The sequence below is a fragment of the Prionailurus bengalensis genome, chromosome B4 (assembly GCF_016509475.1).
Source record: "Prionailurus bengalensis isolate Pbe53 chromosome B4, Fcat_Pben_1.1_paternal_pri, whole genome shotgun sequence".
NCBI classification, from domain to species: domain Eukaryota; kingdom Metazoa; phylum Chordata; class Mammalia; order Carnivora; family Felidae; genus Prionailurus; species Prionailurus bengalensis.
In genome coordinates, this window is record NC_057358.1 from 12345423 (window position 1) to 12366491 (window position 21069).

The 21069-nt window shown below is 44.1% G+C and overlaps 1 long non-coding RNA gene and 1 pseudogene across 1 annotated transcript in view; one reads left to right on the plus strand and one right to left on the minus strand.

Moving 5' to 3' along the window:
- Positions 1–318: 318 nt before the first annotated feature.
- Positions 319–21069, plus strand: part of LOC122472304 — a 31156-nt gene continuing 10405 nt past the window's right edge. The window contains exon 1 of the long non-coding RNA XR_006294409.1: positions 319–591. This is a non-coding gene — a long non-coding RNA (uncharacterized LOC122472304). The remainder of the gene's footprint in view (positions 592–21069) is intronic.
- Positions 14689–14915, minus strand: LOC122474207 (annotated as a pseudogene).

Here is a 21069-nt window from a genome sequence, read left to right on the forward strand (position 1 = left end):
CCATTAAAAATGTGTTTATGTTCATCTTTTGAGGATCCCGGACACCTCAAGACAGAAACAGTTATGGAGTAGTTGGGGGTAGGAAGAAGGGTACGTGCCAGGGTGGGCAGGTGGGTGACCAGTATGACTCCGGTATGACCAGGGTGACCAGCCCAAGGGTCTGTGCTTAGAGACAGTAAAGCAAGAAGATATGGACTGGCTGGGTTTTTTAAAAAAATATTTATTTTTGAAAGAGACCGCACACGTGGGGAAGGGGCAGAGAGAGAGAGAGAGAGAGACACGGAGAATCTGAAGCAGGCTCTGCGCTGACGACAGGGAGCCTGATGTGGGGCTCGAACCCGCCCACTGCGAGATCACGACCTGAGCCCAAGTCAGAGGCTCGACACACTGAGCCACCCAGGCGCCCCTGTTTTTCAAACTGGACTGAAACTGCCCTCCTCGGATTTCCTCTTGCAGGGCTCCGCATCCGCAGTCCTTTTCTTCGCTGGGAGCGGGTGTCACTTACCTCACGCACTTGCCCACCCAGGACATCTGACCCAGCTTGTATAACTGGAGCCAAAGGCCTTCCTGGCACAGAAAGGGGCCCAAAAGGTAAGGAGTACTTCAAAGGCTACGGTGATCGATCCAGTTAAATTCTGCCTTGGGGACGAGTTGGGGTTCACACCCAACAGGAGGCTGAGGAAGGGGTCTGCCTTCTCGGTGCTGTGGGGCCTGCCTCTGCCTGGGCCTCCCTGACCCGACCAGGTCATTCAGGTGGGGACGCCCTGCTGCCTTCTGCCCTCTCAACACCTCGCGGGCTGCTCGGCTCGCTCAGAGGACTAGGACCTGAGCGAGGGAGGCCTTTTGCGTCCTGTCATTTGGCCCTGTCCTGTTTCTCGTCCACTTTAGTGACCCAGCCTGCCCGGAGCCAGAACTGGCCTGTGGATTCCTGACAGCTTGGAATGTCTCCCTCCCTCCCTCCCTCCTTCCCTCCCTCCCTCCCTCCCTCTTTTCCTTCCTTCCTTCCTTCCTTCCTTCCTTCCTTCCTTCCTTCCTTCCTCCTTCCTTCCTTCCTTCTTCCCTCTCTATTCCTTCCTTCCTTTCTTTTAAGTTTATTTATTTAGAGAGAGAGAGAGGGAGATATAGAATCCCAAGTGGCTCCACACTTGTCAGCACAGAGCCAGACCCGGGGCTCGAGCTCACAAACTCTGAGATCCTGACCTGAGCCAAGATTGGGATGGGATTCTGGGTGTGGGAATTCTGAGGTCTAAATGGAATCCACACTGTGGTTTGCACCTTCCCCTCTGCCAGCCGGCTCTAACGTCACTTGGTAAATTAGAACTTCTGACCACCTTGGTCCAACCCCTGCGTTTTCCCAGCTGCAGGCCTGGAATGTCCGTGGCTTTGGCATGGCTTCTGTCTGAGAAATGTCATTGATAACTTAATAGAGCAACCTAAAAATAGCACAGTGACCACTTTCCGTGAACACCAAGGAATTGCAAACCTAACCCCCTGGGTCTACTTGTCCTGGGATTGGGGCACTGCCCCCCCACCCCTGGCCTTGTGGGCTGGCTCTGGGCCATCCTGACCTTTTCACACACAGCAGGACACCCTCCTGTCAGTATTTTCAGGGGATGTCTCTGGTCACAGAGCAGTTTTTTCAAAGGTGATGAAATGATTTGTCACTCGTAATTGTCCCCCTCCCTTCCTTTGCTGGTTGACTCTGCACTGGGCAGTCAGATTGGACTGTGCTGGAAGGCCAGCACCTAGCCGCCCGTGAGCTATTAATTCAACCTTAAATTTAAAAAATTTCTTTTTTTTAAAAAATTGTGAAATGTGTTTTTTTGTAGTATATGACATGATCTTCGTTGATAGGTAGTACAGTAGGTTAAGAAAAAATTTTTTTTCCGGTTCTGCTAGCAGACTGCCTGAATCCAAATCCGAACCCAGCAGGTTGGAAGCTATGTGAGCTTAGGCCTGTTACTTAACTACTCTGGTCATAAGTTTTCTTGCTTGTAGAGTGGGGCTGGTAATATTGTACCTTCTTCCTTTTTTTTTTTTTTTTTTTTTTAACTGTTCTCTGTAGTTTTTGACTCTGCTTCTGGTTTGTTGTTGTTCATTTTTTGTTTTTAGATTCCACAGATGAGTGAAATCAAATGGTATTTGGCTTTCTTTTAAAAAAAAATTTTTTTTTTGGGGTGCCTGGGTGGCGCAGTCAGTTAAGCATCCGACTTCAGCCAGGTCACGATCTCGCGGTCCGGGAGTTCGAGCCCCGCGTCAGGCTCTGGGCTGATGGCTCAGAGCCTGGAGCCTGTTTCCGATTCTGTGTCTCCCTCTCTCTCTGCCCCTCCCCCGTTCATGCTCTGTCTCTCTCTGTCCCCCCAAAAATAAATAAACGTTGAAAAAAAATTAAAAAAAATTAAAAAAAAATTTTTTTTAATCTTTATTTATTTTTGAGAGAGAAACAGAGTGTGAGCAGGGGAGGATCACAGAGAGAGGGAGACACAGAATCCAAAGCAGGCTCCAGGCTCTGAGCTGTCAGCACAGAGCCCAACGCGGGGCTCGAACTCCCGGACCGCGAAATCATGATCTGAGCTGAAGTCGGACGCTCAACCGACTAAGGCAGCCAGGCGCCCCAGTATTTGACTTTATTTTATTTTATTTTTTTTGGAGAGAAAAATTATTATTTTTTTAAATCTGTATTTTTTAATTTAATTTTTTATTTTTTTAAATTTACATCCAAATTAGTTAGCATATAGTGCAACAATGATTTCAGGAGTAGATTCCTTAGTGCCCCTTAACCATTTAGCCCATCCCCCTCCCACAATCCCTCCTGTAACCCTCAGTTTGTTCTCCATATTCATGAGTCTCTTCTGTTTTGTCCCCCTCCCTGTTTTGATATTATTTTTGTTTCCCTTCCCTTATGCTCATCTGTTTTGTCTCTTAAAGTCCTCATATGAGTGAAGTCATATGATATTTGTCCTTCTCTGACTGACTAATTTCACTTAGCATAATATCCTCCAGTTCCATCCACGCTGCAAATGGCAAGATTTCATTCTTTTTGATTGCCGAGTATATTGATGGCCATATATTTGATTGCCATTGTGTGTGTGTATATATATATATATATATATATATATATATATATATATATACCACATCTTCTTTATCCATTCATCTGTTGATGGACATTAGAGCTGTTTCCATACTTTGGCTATTGTTGATAGTGCTGCTATAAACAAGGGGGTGCATGTGTCCCTTCGAAACAGCACACCTGTATCCCATGGATAAATGCCTAGTAGTGCAATTGCTGGGTCATAGGGTAGTTCTATTTTTAGTTTTTTGAGGAACCTCCATACTCTTTTCCAGAGTAGCTGCACCAGCTTGCATTCCCACCAGCAGTGCAAAAGAGCTCCTCTTCTCCGCATCCTCGCCGACCTCTGTTGTTGCCTGAATTGTTAACGTGAGCCATTCTGACAGGTGTAAGGTGGTATCTCATTGGGGTGTTGATTTGTATTTCCCTGATGATGAGTGATGTGCAGCATTTTTTCATGTGTCGGTTGGCCATCTGGATGTCGTCTTTGGAGAAGTGTCTATTCATGTCTTTTGCCCATTTCTTCATTGGATTATTTGTTTTTTTGGGTGTTGAGTTTGATAAGTTCTTTATAGATTTTGGATACTAACCCTTTATCTGATATGTCCTTTGCAAATATCTTCTCCCATTCTGTCAGTTGCCTTTTTAGTTTTGCTGATTGTTTCCTTCGCTGCACAGAAGCTTTTTGTTTTGATGAGGTCCCAATAGTTCATTTTTGCTTTTGTTTCCCTTGCCTCCAGAGACTTGTTGAGTCAGAAGTTGCTGAGGCCAAGATCAAAGAGGTTTTTGCCTGCTTTATCCTCAAGGATTTTGATGGCTTCCTGTCTTACATTTAGGTCTTTCATGCATTTTGAGTTTATTTTTGTGTATGGTGTAAGAAAGTGGTCCAGGTTCATTCTTCTGCCTGTCGCTGTCCAGTTTTCCCAGCACCACTTGCTGTAGAGACTGTCTTTATTCCATTGGATATTCTTTCCTGCTTTGTCAAAGATTAGTTTGCCATATGTTTGTGGGTCCATTTCTGGGTTCTCTATTCTGTTCCATTGATCTGAGTGTCTGTTCTTGTGCCAGTACCATACTGTCTTGATGATTACAGCTTTGTAATACAGCTTGAAGTCCAGGATTGTGATGCCTCCTACTTTGGTTTTCTTTTTCAGGATTGCTCTGGCTATGCAGGCTCTTTTCTGGTTCCATACAAATTTTAAGATTACTTGTTCTAGCTCTGTGAAGAATAGAATGTGAAGAATGCTTGTGTTACGTTGATAGGGATTGCATTGAATATGTAGATTGCTTTGGGTAGTATCGACATTTTAACAATATTTGTTCTTCCTATGCAGGAGCATGGAATACTCTTCCATTTTTTTGTGTGTCTTCTTCAATTTCTTTCATCAGCTTTCTATAGTTTTCAGTGTATAGATTTTTCACCTCTTTGGTTAGATTTATTCCTAGGTATTTTATGGTTTTTTGTGCAACTGTAAATGGGATTGATTCCTTGATTTCTCTTTCTGTTGCTTCATTGTTGGTGTATAGGAATGCAACTGATATTTGTGCATTGATTTTATATCCTTCAACTTTGCTGAATTCATGAATCAATTCTAGCAGTTTTTTGGTGGAATCTTTTGGGTTTTCCATATAGAATATCATGTCATCTGCAAAGAGTGAAAGTTTGACCTCCTCCTGGCCGATTTGGATGCCTTTTATTTCTTTGTGTCATCTGAATGCAGAGGCTAACACTTCCAATACTATGTTGAATAACAGTGGCGAGACTGGACATCCCTGTCTTGTTCCTGACCTTAAGGGGAAAGCTCTCAGTTTTTCCCCATTGAGGATGATATTAGTGTTGGGCTGTTTATATATGGCTTTTATGATCTCAAGGTATGCTCCTTCTATCCCTACTTTCTTGAGGGTTTTTATCAAGAAAGGATGCTGTATTTTGTCAAATGCTTTCTCTGCATCTATTGAGAGGATCATATGGTTCTTGTCCTTTCTTTTATTGATGTGATGAATCACGTTAATTGTTTTGCGGATATTGAACCAACCCTGCATCCCAGGTATAAATCCCGTTTGGTTATGGTGAATAATTTTTTTAATGTATTGTTGGATCTGGTTGGCTAATATCTTGTTGAGGATTTTTGCATCCATGTTCATCAGGGAAATTGGTCTATAGTTCTCCTTTTTAGTAGGGTCTCTGTCTGGTTTTGGAATCAAGGTAATGCTGGCTTCATAGAAAGAGTTTGGAAGTTTTTCTTCCATTTCTATATTTTGGAACAGCTTCAAGAGAATAGGTGTTAAGTCTTCCTTAAATGTTTGGTAGAATTCCCCTGGAAAGCTATCTGTTCCTGGACTCTTGTTTTTTGACAGATTTTTGATTACTAATTCAATTTCCTTACTGGTTATGGGTCTGTTCAAATTTTATTTCTTCCTGTTTGAGTTTTGGTAGCGTATATGTTTCTAGGAATTTGTCCATTTCTTCCAGATTGCCCATTTTATTGGCATATAACTGCTCACAATATTCTCTTATTATTGTTTTTATTTCTGCTGTGTTGGTTGTGATCTCTCCTCTTTCATTCTTGATTTTATTTATTTGGGTCCTTTCCTTTTTCTTTTTGATCAGACTGGTTAGTGGTTTATCAATTTTGTTAATTCTTTCAAAGGACCAGCTTCTGGTTTCATTGATCTGTTCTACTGGGTTTTTTTTTTTATTTTGATAGCATTAATTTATGCTCTAATCTTTATTATTTCCTGTCTTCTGCTGATTTGGGGTTTTATTTGCTGTTCTTTTTCCAGCTCCTTAAGGCGTAAGGTTAGGTTGTGTATCTGAGATCTTTCTTCCTTCTCTAGGAAGGCCTGGATTGCTATATACTTTCCTCTTATGACTGCTTTTGCTGCGTCCCAGAGGTGGCTTTCTTTATCTGACGTATTTCACTTAGCATGACACCCTCCAGGTTCATCTTTGTTGTCACACATGGCAAGATTCTTTTCTGTGGCCGAGTAATATTCCATTGCGGTGATATACCGCATCTTCCTTATCCGTTTATCTATTGGTGGACACTTGGGTGGCTGCCAGATCTTGCCTGTTGTAAATTTGTAAATGATCCTGCAACAATTACATTCCCACCGACAGTGCCCTAGCATCCCCTTTTCTCCACATCTTTACCGGTACTTGTTATTTCTTGTCTTTTAAGAAAATATATTTTATTTTTGAGAGAGAGAGAGTGCACGTGCGAGCAAGGGAATGGGAGGGGCAGAGAGAGAGGAAGACAGAGGATCCGAAGTGGGCTCTGTGATGACAGAGGAGGACCTGACGTGGGGCTCTAACTCACAAACCATGGGATGGTGACTGGAGCCAAAGCCAGACGCTTAACTGACTAAGCCGCCCAGGTGCCCCTATTTCTTGTCTTTTTGATGTTAGCCATTCTGACAGGTGTGAGGTGATATCTCAGTGTGGATTTGATTTGCATTTTCCTGATGATGAGGGATGCTGAGCATCTTTTCGTGCATCTGCTGGCCGTCTGGATGTCTTCTTTGGAAAAATGTCTATTCAAATCCACTCCCCCCCCCTTTTCTTTATGTTTATTTATTATGAGAGACAGAGATTGCAAGAAGGGGAGGGGCAGAGAGAGAGGGAGAATCTTAAGCAGGCTCTGGGCTGTCGGCACAGAGCCGGACACGGAGCTCGAACCCACAAAACCGTGAGATCATGAGCTGAGCCGAAATCAAGAGTCAGGACGATCAACCGACTGAGCCACCCAGGCGCCCCTCCACTGCCCATTTTTTTCATTGGTTGTTTTGTTTTGTTTTGGTTTGGTGTTGAGTTGTGTAAGTTCTTTATATGTTTTGGATGTTAACTCCTTATCGGATATGTCGTTCGCAAATACCTTCTCCCGTTCACCAGGTTGCCTTTTTGTTTCGTTGATGATGTCCTTTGCTGTGCAAAAGCTTTTTATTTCAGTGTAGTCCCAGAACTTTATTTTTTGCTTTTGTTTCCCTTGCCTGAGGAGACAGACCCATAAATATCTTGGTAAGGCCAATGTCCAAGAGATTACTGCCTACCTATTGCACCTGCTTTAAAGATTGTTATGAGGGTTATATGAGTTTTAAACAATGAAAAGACCTACATTAGTGCTGGGTGTATAGGAAACACTCAATAAATAATAATAATCAAGTTCTTTTTTTATTGTGATGAACTATACATAACACGATTTACCATTTTATTTTATTTTTTTTTTAAGAATTTTTTTTAACGCTTATTTATTTTTGAGACAGAGAGAGACAGAGCATGAATGGGGGAGGGTCAGAGAGAGAGGGAGACACAGAATCCGAAACAGGCTCGAGGCTCTGAGCAGTCAGCACAGAGCCCGACGCAGGGCTCGAACTCACGGATCACGAGATCGTGACCTGAGCTGAAGTCGGACGCTTAACTGACTGAGCCACCCAGCGCCCCTACGATTTACCATTTTAAATATTTTTAAGTGTACGTTTCAATGACATTAAGTATATTCACATTGTTACACAGCCATCACCACCACCATCACAGAAGTTTTGAACCTTCCCAAATGGAAACTCTGTCTCCATCAAATACTAGCTCCCCACCCTCTTCTTCTCCCAGCCTCTGATAACTACCATCCTATGAGTTTGACTACTCTTGTTTCTTCGTGTAAGTGGAATCATACAATGTTTGTCCTTTTGTGACTGGCTTTTTTCACTTAACATAATGTCTTCAAAGTTCAGTCGTGTTGTAGCAAGTGTCAGAGTTTTTCTTCCTTTTTAAGGCCAAGTAATATTCCCTTATACACACACACACACACACACACACACGCACCACACTTTGTTTATGCATTCATCTATCAATGGACCCTTGGGTTGTGTCCACCTTTTGGCTATTGTGAATACTGCTGCTGTGAACACACGTGTACAAATGTCTGTTTGAGTTCCTGCTTTCACTTTTGGGTGTATACCCAGAAATGGAACCGCTGAATCATGTAGTAATTCTCGGTGCAATTTTTCTGAGGAACCGCCATACTGTTTTTCATACTGGCTGCAACATCATTCTCATGGTTTTATATACTACAGGCTGACAAATTCCGGCTTCATGTCTATGGCTTTATGTCTTTTCCGAGCCGTAGAGACACAATTGCCTACGTGATCTTGTCAGTGAGATGTCTCACAGGCATCTTGAGATTAAACAAGCCCCAGACTAAACTTTTACCCCACCCCGTTTTGGTAAATGGCAGTAATGAAGCATGTAGTTACTCAAGCTGGAAACCTTCAAGTAGGGCCGGCTTCATAATTTGCCAGACCCAGTGCAAAATGAAGGCATGGAGCCCCAGCTTCCCCTGGGTCTGTCGCCCCATCCCCTGCTGCCTGGAAGGGCTGGCACCCTCTGGGCTGGGATGTGCTCAGTACCCGGATCCAGGGTGGCCGAAAGTCCTCCACCGAGGTCACTGCCAGCCCAACGTGGGGACGGGCATTGCACCAGTCATGCACCTGTGTCGCTGGCCCTGCCTTCGATGGATCCTTGATTCCTGTTTCCCTCACCTTCCACATTCACTTTGTCACCGGGACCCACAAGTCCCACCTCTAAAATAAGGCTCAGTTCGCTGCTTCTCTATCTCTACTGTCATGACCCACGTCCAACCTGCCACCTCCTCTCTCTAGTGTCAAACCCCCCAGGTGGTCTCCTTTACTCACATTTGCTCCGTCCACCACATTCCACTTAAGAGCCAGAGTGGTTATTTCCACAAACAAATAAGTCCACGTGAACTGCCCGGTTTCAGAACACCCGTGGGCTCCTTGCCACAGTTAGAACAAGATGGCAGCTCCTTGCCTTGGCTTGCAAGGGTGCATGCTGACAGCCTCCCCCTGCTTCCCGAACTTCTTCACAGCCCTGCCCCCTCTTCTGTTGTTTCTCCAGGCACCATGTCCTGCTTTCTACATGAGGAAGGTGCCAAGCCTTTGATGGCCTCAGGGCAGGGTTTCTCAACCTCGGCACTATTGACATTTTGGATAGTTCTTTGCCTAAGGGTTTGTCCTGTGCAAACTGTAGGATGTTAATTTGCATCCCTGGCTTCTAACCATCAGATGCCAGGAGGACTGCTCCCTGCCACCGCGTTGTGACTACCAAAAAGTCTAGACGTGGCCAAACGTTCCCTGGAGGGCAAACGTCATATTCTTGAGAACACTTCCCTTCAGCCTTGGCGCACCGGTTCTTCCTTCTGTCTAGATCATTGCCCCCACACGCCCCCACACGCTACACTACCTTCCTGCTTCTAGAGCTTTCTTGTCCTTCAGATATCAATTTAATGTCACCCTTTTTATACATTAAAAAAAATGTTTCTTTATTTTTGACAGAGAGAGAGGAAGGGAGGGAAGGAGGGGGAGGCAGAGGGGGAGGGGCAGAGAGAGAGGGAGACACAGAATCTGAAACAGGCTCCAGGCTCCGAGCTGTCAGGACAGAGCCCCACGCGGGGCTTGAACTGGTGAACCGTGAGTCCTGAGCTGAAGTCTGACGCTTAACCAGCTGGACCACCCAGGCGCCCCTAATGTCACCTTCTCAAGGAAGCCTCCCCTGACCAACCAATATGAAGTGATTTTATCTCTCTGTCTCTCTGTCTCTGTCTCTTTCTGGTTTAAGTTGTTGTGTAAGCACTCAACAGTCTCTAATAGCTCTTTTGGGCAGCAAGTCCCATAGTTTTGTTGAGTGCTATGTTCCTAACACCTAGTGGGTGCTCAGTACCTATTTGCTGAATGAATGAATGAATTCACTACACTTTGAATCCACTGTCTTACTTGTTAGGCAAGTACTTGTTAGGTCCTTTCCAAGTAGTTCTAGGTCTTCGTCTGCTTTCCTTTTTTGTTAACTTGAAGTAGCATCAACATACAGTGTTCTGTTAGTTTCAGGTGTGTAGTTTGAGCACTCTTAACCCCCTTCACCTATTTCGCCCACCCCTCCACCCACCTCCCCTCTGGCAGCCATCAGTTTGTCTTTAGTTTCCTTTGTTTATATATTTTTTTATTAAATTTTGCATGTAAGTGAAATCATATGGTATTTGCCTTTCTCTGACTTATTTCACTTAGCCTTATACACTCTAGCTCCCTCCATGTTGTTGCAAATGGCAAGATCTCATTTCTTGTTTCTGGCTGAGTAATATTCCATCACAGACATACACCACACCTTTATCCATGCATCTATTCGTGGACACTCGGGCCGCTTCTGTATCTTGGCTGCTGTGATCGATCTGCTTTCCTTTTTACAGCCTCCACTTTCCCTTTCTTATCCCCATGTCTGCTTCCTGTTATCTTTTTCTCTCTCTTCATTGTACGACAGGTGATATTTCCCTCCGTTACTTTGATTCAACATCTTTCACCACAGAAACACAGGCTAGACAAATGGACACAGATAAGGTTTTGGTGAAGTTATCCCTAAGGAGCAAGATCTGATGGCAAGGGCTTATTGGACTGTATATGACAGGAGGGTCTCCCGGGACACAGTGGCCCAGGAATTTACTGGAATTGGAAAGGACCGCCCTGGTAGGAACCTTGGTGGCCCTCTTGCTCTCTTTCTTGTCTTTCCTTCTCCTTCATGCTGAGTCTTGGCTTGATTTTTTTTTTTAATGTTTATTTATTTTTGAGAGAGAGATTGTGAGCAGGGGAGGGGCAGCAAGAGGGGGGTGGGATAGAGGATCTGAAATGGGCTCTGTGGTGACAGCAGAGAACCCAATGTGGGCTTGAACTCATGAACCGTGAGATCATGACCTGAGCCAAAGTCGGTTGCTTAACAGACTGAACCACCCAAGTGCCCCAATTCTTTTTTTTTTTAATGAATTAATTTATTTTGAGAGACAGCGTGAGCGGGGGAGGAGCCGAGAAACAGGGAGAGAGAGAATCCCAAGCAAGCTCCTATCTGGCAGTGCAGCGCCCACCTAGATGCAGGAACCTAAAGATCATGACCCAACCCAAAATCAAGGGTCAGATGCCTTTCCTGGTGGGAATGCAAACTGGTGCCACCACTCTGGAAAACAGTATGGAGGTTCCTCAAAAAATTAAAAATAGAACTACCCAGCGACCCAGCCATTGCACTATAAGGTATTTATCCAAGGCATGCAGGTGTGCTGTTTCGAAGGGACACATGCACCCCCATGTTTATGGCAGCACTATTGACAATAGCCGAAGTATGGAAAGAGCCCAAATGTCTATTGACGGATGAATGGATAAAGAAGATGTGAGATATATATATACACAATGGAGTATTACTCGGCAATCAAAAAGGATGAAATCTTGCCATTTGCAACTATGTGGGTGGAACTAGAGCGTGTTATGCTAAGTGAAATAAGTCAGCAGAGAGAGACAAATATATGACTTCATTCATATGTGGAATTTGAGATACAAAACAAATGAACAGAAGGGAAGGGAAGCAAATAAAAACAAGGGGGAGACAAAACATAAGAGACTCTTAGATATAGAGAACAAACTGAGGGTTGCTGGAGGGATTGTGGGAGGAGGATGGGCTAAATGGGGAAGAGGCATTAAGGAGGACACTTGTTGGGATGAGCACTGGGTGTTATATGTAGGGGATGAACCATTGGATTCTACTCCTGAGATCATTATTACACTATATGCTGACTAACTTGGATGTAAATTAAAAAACCAAAACACAGATGCTTAACCAACTGAGCCTCCCAAGTGCTTGGCTTGATTCTTTATAGACCATTCCCCTAAGCCTCTGTTCATCTGGTGACAAATGTTACTGCCATCAGCACGTAATAGACTGTATTAGTCTGAACTAAAGCATCTTTATCCCAAACTCAAACCACTGGGGAGAAGATTCCTTGGCTCACCCTGGGGTGGGAGTTGTCCTTGCTGAGTGTCTACACTGGGCCAGGTGCTCTCCAGGTGATGAGGATCCAGGAGACAACAAAACAGACAAATCCTATTGCCATGGAACTTACTTTTTTTTTTTTAATGTTTATTTATTTTTAAGAGAGAGAGAGAGAGCATGAGCAGAGGAAGGGCAGAGAGAGGGGGAGACACAGAATCCGAAGCAGGCTCCAGGCTCTGAGCTGTCAGCACAGAGCCCAACGCAGGGCTCGAGCTCATGAACTGTGAGATCATGACCTGACCTGAAGTCGGATGCTTAACCACCTGAGCCACCCAGATGCCCCAGAACTTACATTTTTATATTCCTTACTTTATGTTTATTACTAGACACCTATCAAGAACCAGCCCCTAACCTTGTTCCCAGGATGCAACAGTGAGCAAAATGCACAAACCTAATCACATATGGTGATAAATTCATTCATTCATTTAGTTAATTTTCTAGATTGCTATATGAATGTACCGTAAGGGGGCTTGAACTGGTCGGGGGGCTGGGGAATTTTTTTTAATGTGAATTAAGTTAACTTTATTTTTCAGAACAGTTTTAGATTTACAGAGAAATCGTGAAGATACTAGAGACAGTTCTCAGCTGTTCTGCATCCAGTTTCCCCTTTTATTAACCTCTTCCATGACTGTGGTACATTTGTCACATGTCATGAACCAATATTGATATATTGTTATTAACTAAAGTCCACGCTGTATTGACATTTCCTTAATTTATACCTAATGCTCTTTTTCTCTCTCAGGATCCCATCCGGGATATCACATCATGTTCCTTTGTCATATCTCGCTTAGGCTCCTCTTGGTTGTAAAAGTTCCTTAGACTTTTCTTGTTTTTGATAACCTTGACAGTTTTGAGGAGTTCTAGCTAGTTCCATGGATGCATGGGATTTTTCTCATGGTTAGACCAGGGTTATGGTGTCTGGGAGGAAGACCACAGAGGTAAGGTGTCATATTCACCACATCGTATCAAGGGTATATACTGTCGACGTGACTGATAATTGTTGATGTTGACCTTGATCACTTGGCCAACATAGTTCTTGTCAGATTTCTCCAGCATTGGGGTACTTCTCTTCCCTCTTTCTCTTTCCATACTGGAGTCTTTGGAAGGAAGTCACTCTGTAGCCCACAGTTAAAAGGGAGGTTTATGCTTTACCTCCTTGACAGCATTGTTGGCTTTTTAAACATAGCTATAGTGAGGTATAATTTACACACCACAAATTCAGCTGTTTTAAGTGAATAGTTGGATGAATTTTGGTAAATTTATATAATTGTGCCTGAGGGGAATGGTCTTTGAGCTGACATCCAAAAGATGAGGAGAGTTTAAGTAAACAAAGGAAGGGAAGGACTGTTCTGGGTGGAGGTAACTACATATACAAGTTTCTCAAGGAACTGTGGAACAGTCACAGAGCTTGGGTTAATCCTGAACCTCCTGGAAAAGGTAGAACATGTCACCATCCTTCGTTTAATATGCTTCATAAATATTTTCTTCAAAACATCTAAAAGTCAACAGCACTTTATCGCCTAAATGTATAAACTTTAGTTCTTTGAAACATTTGTCTGTCTAGAAGAGCTCAGCCCCTGATGGTTTATCTAAGGTTTTACTATAACAATAAATAAATATTAGGGTAGTAAAATGCAGACTGGTCCCCGAGGAGAAGAAAATGTCATAAAATTTCCTTCCCTTTCAGGTCTTGTTTAAACAAGAATGTAAAGTGTGTGTACTATTTCCTTTCCGATAAGCCCTTGATTTATTTCCCGTTGGAACAAACACACCACAACAACGTGAGAAGGAGGAGGTAATTCAGAGGTTGAAGAAGAGAAAGGGACTATATTCAGAAATATGTCCCCACACAGACTTAGAATCTGAAAAAAATCCAGTTAGCAAAAGCACAGAAAGCCTCTTTCTATGTGTGAAGTAGCTAAGAGGCTCTCTCAGAACTTCACGGGTCACTGAAAATTCCTGGCGTGGAGGAGCATGTTATTAGTCAGGATAGGCAGGGAGCAGTGCGGTAACAAGCAGACCACAGATCTTAGTGGTTTAATAGAATAGGTCGTTGTTTAATGGAGGTCAAATGGCTCTCCTCCAATAATTGACTCAGGGATCTAGGCTTCATTTATCTTGCCATGGTGTCATCTTAAACATATGTCCTCCAAGTTTGCCATGGAAGAGGAAATGTGAGTGTGGTTGATGACCTAGGGAATATTATGATATGGAAGTGGTATATATCACTTCTGCCCACATCCGTTCAGGCAGAACCCAGTTACATCACCCCACCCTAAGTGCCCAGGAGGCTGGGAAATGTAGTTCTCTCGTGTCTCCAGGAAGGAGGAAATTAAGTGGGTTTTGAGAAATGCATAGTATTTGACACAAGCTCTTAAATTTTTAAGTTTATTTTTTTACTTATTTTGAGAGAGAGATAGAAAGCAAGCAGGGAAGGGGCGGAGAGAGAGAGAGGGAGACAGAATCCCAAGCAGGCTTGCGCTGACAGCGCAGAGCCCGATGCAGGGTTTGAACTCCCCAACCATGAGATCACGACCTGAGCCGAAGTCAAGAGTCGGAAGCTGAGCCACCCAGGTGATCTTAAACTTTTTTTTATTTGATGCCTTTCAAATGCTAAAGTAATACATGCTTGTTATAGCAAGGGGTATATAAAAGTGGAACTAATTATCTCCCAGTGTCCTATCATCCTATTGGCTCTCACTTCTCTTTGTGTCCTGTCACACCTTTTTCCTTGTTCACATGACTGTATCCCACATGTATGTGTGATGCAGGAGACATGAACTCTGAGAGACACTTCTGAACCGGCTGGTTTCATGATAGTGCTTCTAGAGTTGCTAAGAAACACTTAATGAAATCTTCATCCAAGAGGTACCTCATACTGACAGAGTAGAGATAGAATTGTGCTGGATTTTAAACTGATGACAACAGATACCACACTTGATCTTAGCCAAAAGGCCAAGAAGTGATTGCTGGATTTTAAAATTGAGTGCTTTTGTTTATGTTTGTCTTGGCTTTCTACAGTTCTTTGGCATTTACTCCTGCCTCTGGGAAGACTTTGCGGGCTCCCCTTGTCACTGTTAGAGGCTCCACCTCTGAATGATGCTAGTCGCTGTGCCATCACAAAGATCTGGGTTCAAATCCTGACTCTGTCTCCTACAATCTCTGGGACTTTGGACAAGTAATAAACTCCTCCAAACGTTACGGAAGGATGTGAAACAAATCTAGTACCTATCACTTGGGGTATTTTCAGTACTACAGACAAAGTCTACTCTTTTTAAAAAATTTTTATTTGTTTATTTATTTTTTTAATTTGAGAGAGAGGTGTGGGAGGAAGAGAGGGTGGGTGAGAGAGAGAGAGAGAGAGAGAGAGAGAGAATCTTAAGCAGGCTTCATGCTCAGCACAGAGCCCAACATGGGGCTCGATCCCATGACCGTGGGGTCATGACCTGAGCTGAAATCAAGAGCCAGATGCTCAACCGACTGAGCCACCTAGGTGCCCCGATAAAGTCTGCTCTTTAATCTTCCAGGTTACTGGGTATCTATGACATCTTAACGTCCACAACTAGAGACCAGGGAAACTGGCGTTTAAAATGTGTACAATGTGACCAAGAACCTGGGAAAATCCTCTACAAAACAAAGTACCATAAGATGGGAAAGGCAGGAAGAGAAAATACAGACTGGAAAATATTAGTGAGCCGAAGAGGATTTGTAGTATTCATTTAGGAAGGAAAGAAGATATATAGGGAAATGAAGATCAGAAAATGTAGAAGTTATTAGAAACATGTTGAGACTGATCAGCCTGTTTTGCTAGCAATTTTCCTCTTCATTAGTTATGCATAGCTCCCATCAACAGGGGCAGAGTCCTGCTGTGGCAGACCTTTTTGTTAATGACCCAGTGGAACAAAAGGTTCCCTGGAACCTGGAGGTGTTCCCAGAGGAAGGGATTGGGTCCGCTCAGGGTTTTAAGGTTGTTTTGCTGTTTAATGTAACGGGGTCTAAAACCATAGAAGCCCGATTAGGGACCATCATCAAATTTTGCCAACGTTGAGAAGGTCGTAGAAATATTGACAGCCACCAAAGTAAACACGCAAAGATCTTGTTGAAGAATCACTCCGTGGACAAAGGACAGGGACCCAAACACGAAAACTTGGGTATTGACACAAATATCCAAAAGAAAAAATGTACAAATGAAAAAAAATATCAAAGATTCACCAGTACGTATGGCCAGAAAAACCAGAAATCACTTTAGGTATTTCAAACAAAGAGGGATTTAACACAGAGAATTAAGTCTTAAAGCTGTTGGAAGGGCTGGGAGAGCAAAAAGGTGGAAGGTATTGTTACCCAGAGATCAGAAATGCTGGAAGTTGGGACCTATTCCATGGAGTTCAATTCTGGACTTTGAAAGATATTGATCACCTGCTTATTTAAGAAGAGCTCTGTAGCTTTCTGGTTTTTGCACCTTCCCTAAGCACGGCTTAGGGTAGGATCCCAAGCCTTAACTGTATGCAGTTCTCTGTAGGTGCTCAAGGCTATGGCAGTGATAATGTAGTAACAGCAGGCTATGAGAGCTAGTCCATGGTGCCTGAAAACTTTGGCTTGCTAGTGGCCATTTACACGGATAGGCTGGTAAGAATTGCGCGCTTCGTTTTGCCTTTAAGATTCAGGCCAGGAGTGTGTTTGCTCTGTATGACTGGCTGACATGTGTAACTTAAGGGATTGTACAGGCTTCCTTTTCGTCTTCGGTGCCTTTCAGAGGGAGAGTAGATCAGTGTTCCAGGTGCAGAGTCTAATGTACTTAACCAGTCTGACAGCTGGGTTGGCGACCATTTTCATGGACTGTTTGTGTTCCTGAGTTTTTGAGAGGAGCATGATGGTGACTTTGTGGAAAGGTATGGTGTGGGAGGCCTTTGGTGGTTCTAGGTAGTTTCCTCATAAACATCTTTGTTGCAAACATTTTTGCTGTATAACTAATTGACTGTAAGTCAGTTTTTCTGTAAAAGACCAAAAAAAACCCTGGTTTTATAGTTTGTTGGTTTCATCAACTGGTTTTATTTCTTCATTGACGCAGTACTCCCATTTTTATGGTATATAAATCTTAGCCTTCTTAAGGGTCTATACAGTGCTGTGAAGTTTTGAACCCACATTTCCCATAGAACTTTGGACCAGTTATCAGTGGACGTGTGACAATATGCCGAGAACAAACACCAGCGTAGAGGCTTTCACAATGCAATGCAAAGCTCAGGTACAAACATGCATTCTAGTATTTGGAAACCGATACTGCTCTTAATGAAGAAAGACATTTTAGCACAAGAAGAAAACAGTGTGCCGACAAACTGGGAAACGAATCAACATACCAAAAAAAAAAAAAAAAAAAAAAAAAACAACCGAGAGAGAGAAGAAAGCAAGCAAGAAAAGAAGGAAGGAGAGAAAGAAAACGAAAAGAGAAAAAAGAAAACAAACAAAAAAAAACCCCAAATATAATAGTTTGAAGGAAAGACTTCAAAGGCAAGTGCTTAGGTACAGTCCACAAAATAAAATCCGTTATTTGCCCAGGACTGGCGTGAATCTACACACATGTTAAATGTGTTCAAATATTTTGTATTTTGCAATGAAGTCTTCTTAATTTTGTTACACAGGCTCATGTTTCATGAAGTTCTTTTGAACGAAAGACCCGTTCGATTTTCGGTGACTGTCTTTTACGGCACGTTTGCTTTACGGCCGAGCCGGCTGCGAAGATGCTCGTCGCAAAGACGCCGGCGGCGGAACGCGCGGCCGCAAGCGGGTCTGAGGTTGACCCTTTCGGGGTCCTGGAGCATCGCGTCCTCCTTCTGCTCCCCCCCTGGGTCGTCCTGTCCTCTTTTGCGTCCTTGGGCCTGTCCTGCCAGCACTGTCCCTCCGGCCGTGGCGGCAAGAGCGGCTCTCGCATACACGCTTCTCCGCCCACGGCTCCACTGCCGTGCAGGCACGCGGTGTGAACCGAGAGCCCAAACAACCCGGCTGATCCGCCGTTGGCGGTAGCTCTGTTGGCTGAGGCTGTGGCTCCCGGGAGGAGGTGCTAAGTGCCAGGTTTTTCTGCTCTGAAGCCCCTGCTTGCAGCTCCGGAGGAGACTTATTGGGGCATTTTCACAGCCATATGTGTCTTTGGCCCTCACCCTTCACCTAAGATCGGAGATAATGTGTCAAAAAACAAATGTTGTCACTGAATCCATTCTCAACGAGCTCTCCAGTCTCCCCAAAGTAGGATCTAGTTCCTCAGCCTGAGAAGTTTGTTTCAGACTCAGTGTGGTACCCAACTTGTTCTGGAATCTAACCCCAGAGCACACTGGGCTGTGTTTTGAGGTTGTTTTTATTTATTTTTTTGAGATGGAGAGAGAGAGGGAGAGAGAGCGAGCGAGCTCGGAAGGAGCGGATAGAGGGAGACACAGAATCCCAAGCAGGGTCCAGGCTCTGAGCTGTCAGTACAGAGCCCGACGTGGGGCTGGAATTCACTAAACGCGCGATGACCTGAACCATCCAGGTGCCCCTGTTCTAAACGAATTATTTAGTAGGGTTCTTCCCCCCACCCCCATCCTCTGCGATGCCCCATTTAGTTCTCTCCTTCCCACACTCTGCTGCTGCTAAACACTTAGCAGGGAGCGTCTCACTGCCGCCTTCCCCTAACCCCAGCCTGCCCAAGGAAGGCGGCATTCTGGATAGCTTTTTAGCGAATAGGTTCAGGAAGCTTGCAGTCACCTCTCCTGAGTGTGATCGCTGGAAAAGCCAAGACCCAAGAGTCCTGTCAGCTGGTGAAAGGCACACAATTTGTCCCATGCAGAGGGATTTACAGTTTGCAATACATCTTACATCTTCACACACATTATTAATTTGATCCTTACATTTATTATTCTCCACAGGTGATGAAATTGAAACTCCGGGATTAGCGCACTTGTGCCTGGTCAGGTAGATGAAAGCTGGGTGAGAAATCTCCACATCTTCAGACTTTGACTTCTAGACCCTTCTCCCTATACCAAACAAGGAACTAACCTATAAAGCTACAATGAGTGTGGGTATTTACAGCAAATTTGCCCTTCCAAGACCAAAAAAGATGAATTTACCCTTCAGAACCTGGTGAGGAAGGAAAGGAAGAAGATGAGGTGGAAAAAGGAGAGGTTTAAATGAGCCTTGCTTTTCCTGGGCCTTCATTTCATTGGCTCCACTGCTCTGAGAATATTCGGGGAGAGCTGTCAAATAGGTGTGTTTGGGTCTTTGTTCTCTTCCTTGATCTAAGCATTTTGCATCTCTGCTGTAAAAGAATCTTGTTTATTCTTTTTAAATGTTTATTTATTTTGAACAAGAGTGCTCCCATGAGTGCGAGCAGGGGAGGGGCAGAGAGAGAGAGAGAGAGAGCGAGCCCAATTTGGGGCTTTATCTCATGACCCTGAGATCTTGACCTGAGCCGAAATCAATAGTTGGACCCTTAACTATCTGAGCCACCCAGGCACCCCAAGAATCTTGTGTATTTTAATGCGTGATGTGTTCCTGTCTCTCCGTCAAATTGGGAGACAGAACGGTCTAGTGGGAAAAAAGACAAAACAAAACTATGGGCTTTGGAGTAATAATAGTAGATCGCCTTTGCTGACTTCTGGCTACGTAGTGAGGACAGCTGACGTGTACTAGCTTGTAGTAATCCTGTAAGTACTACCGATGTTTTATTGTACAGATGGCAAAATGAGGGTTTAGAGAGATCAGATAACTCGAGTGAGGTCAGGGGTGCCTGGGTGGCTCGGTCGGGTCAGCACCTGACTCTTGATCTCAGCTCAGGTCTTGATCTCAGGGACATGAGTTTGAACCCATACCGAGCATGGAGCCTACTTTAAAAAAAAAAAAAAAATCAACTTGCCCGAGGTCACACAGCTAGTAAGTAGGGGGAGTTAAAGAATAGAGCCCGGCAGTGGGACTCCAGAGCCCAGGTTGTCAGTGACTCCCCCAGAGGGTCACAATATTGTTCAGTCTCTGAGCCGCAAGATCCTCATCTGTAAAATAGGGATAAATACGTATCATGCCAAGTGGTCAAATGAAAGAGAATATATAAAGAATGTGGCAGGTAATAGATACTTAGATATTGGCTGTCATCGTTACCATGTTTGAAGCCTGCCGAACGGTTCGTCTGATTGCAACTGGGGTGTGGACCCTGACAGCGTGTAGAGAAATAAACATCTTGGCCCCTCGACAAACAAGCTCTGTGATAATTGGGGAAGTCGCTTAATATCCCTGAACACGTACCTCATTTGTAAAGTGGAGGAGATAATAATAATACTTCTCTATGAGGGTTGTCGTAAGGATCAGATGAGATCACGTGACCATGCCTGGCACATAGAACATGTTCAGTAAATGTTAACTCTTACTATTTATTAAGGGTACGTTTTTTGTAAAGGAAGGCTCTTGTGAATGGTAGTGCTGGGGTTGTGAAAGCAGGGTATGGTGGTGGAGGTCCCCCTCTATTGGAGGGGCTGTTTCAGAATGTTTTCTGAAGGCAGTCAGTGTCTTTTGATTTAAAAACAAATATTAGAAAAAGCAGGTCTGTTCAATATATGATGGAGAGAATAGTGGTTTGGCTCTAAAACCCCCAGTGAAGGTACTAGAACACTGTGTAGTTTTATGCTCTAATCTCCCAAACCAGGTTCATCCCTCTGATGCTAAAACTTAGGTATTCTCTCAAAGGAGAAGGCAAGGGAGACTTGAAATGTATCGGTCTTCCCCTGCTGTGACACTCCTGACCCGACACTATCTGTCAAGAACTGCAGACCAAACTCCAAAGTCTCCAGGATTCAGGCCTCGTGTGGATCTGCTTGTGGGGCTGGTGGGGCAGGTCCTAGGCCTAGCACCAACCCTGAAGGGCAATTTTCAGCACAGCAGGGCCTCACATCATCCTCCTGGACACTCCTCAGAGAATTTAGGGTGCTTGGAAACCCACACGGCGGCCCAGCACTGACGCGGGTAGGTGATGATGATATCGGGCTCTCTCTTCTTGAGGGAGAATGCGAAGAGAGACGGGTGGGCCGTGTCAATGTCCTGGGTATTACAAAGCAGCTCCTGCTTGACTGTAGACATGTGGCCAGGAGACAGGACCAGGGTGAGGCAC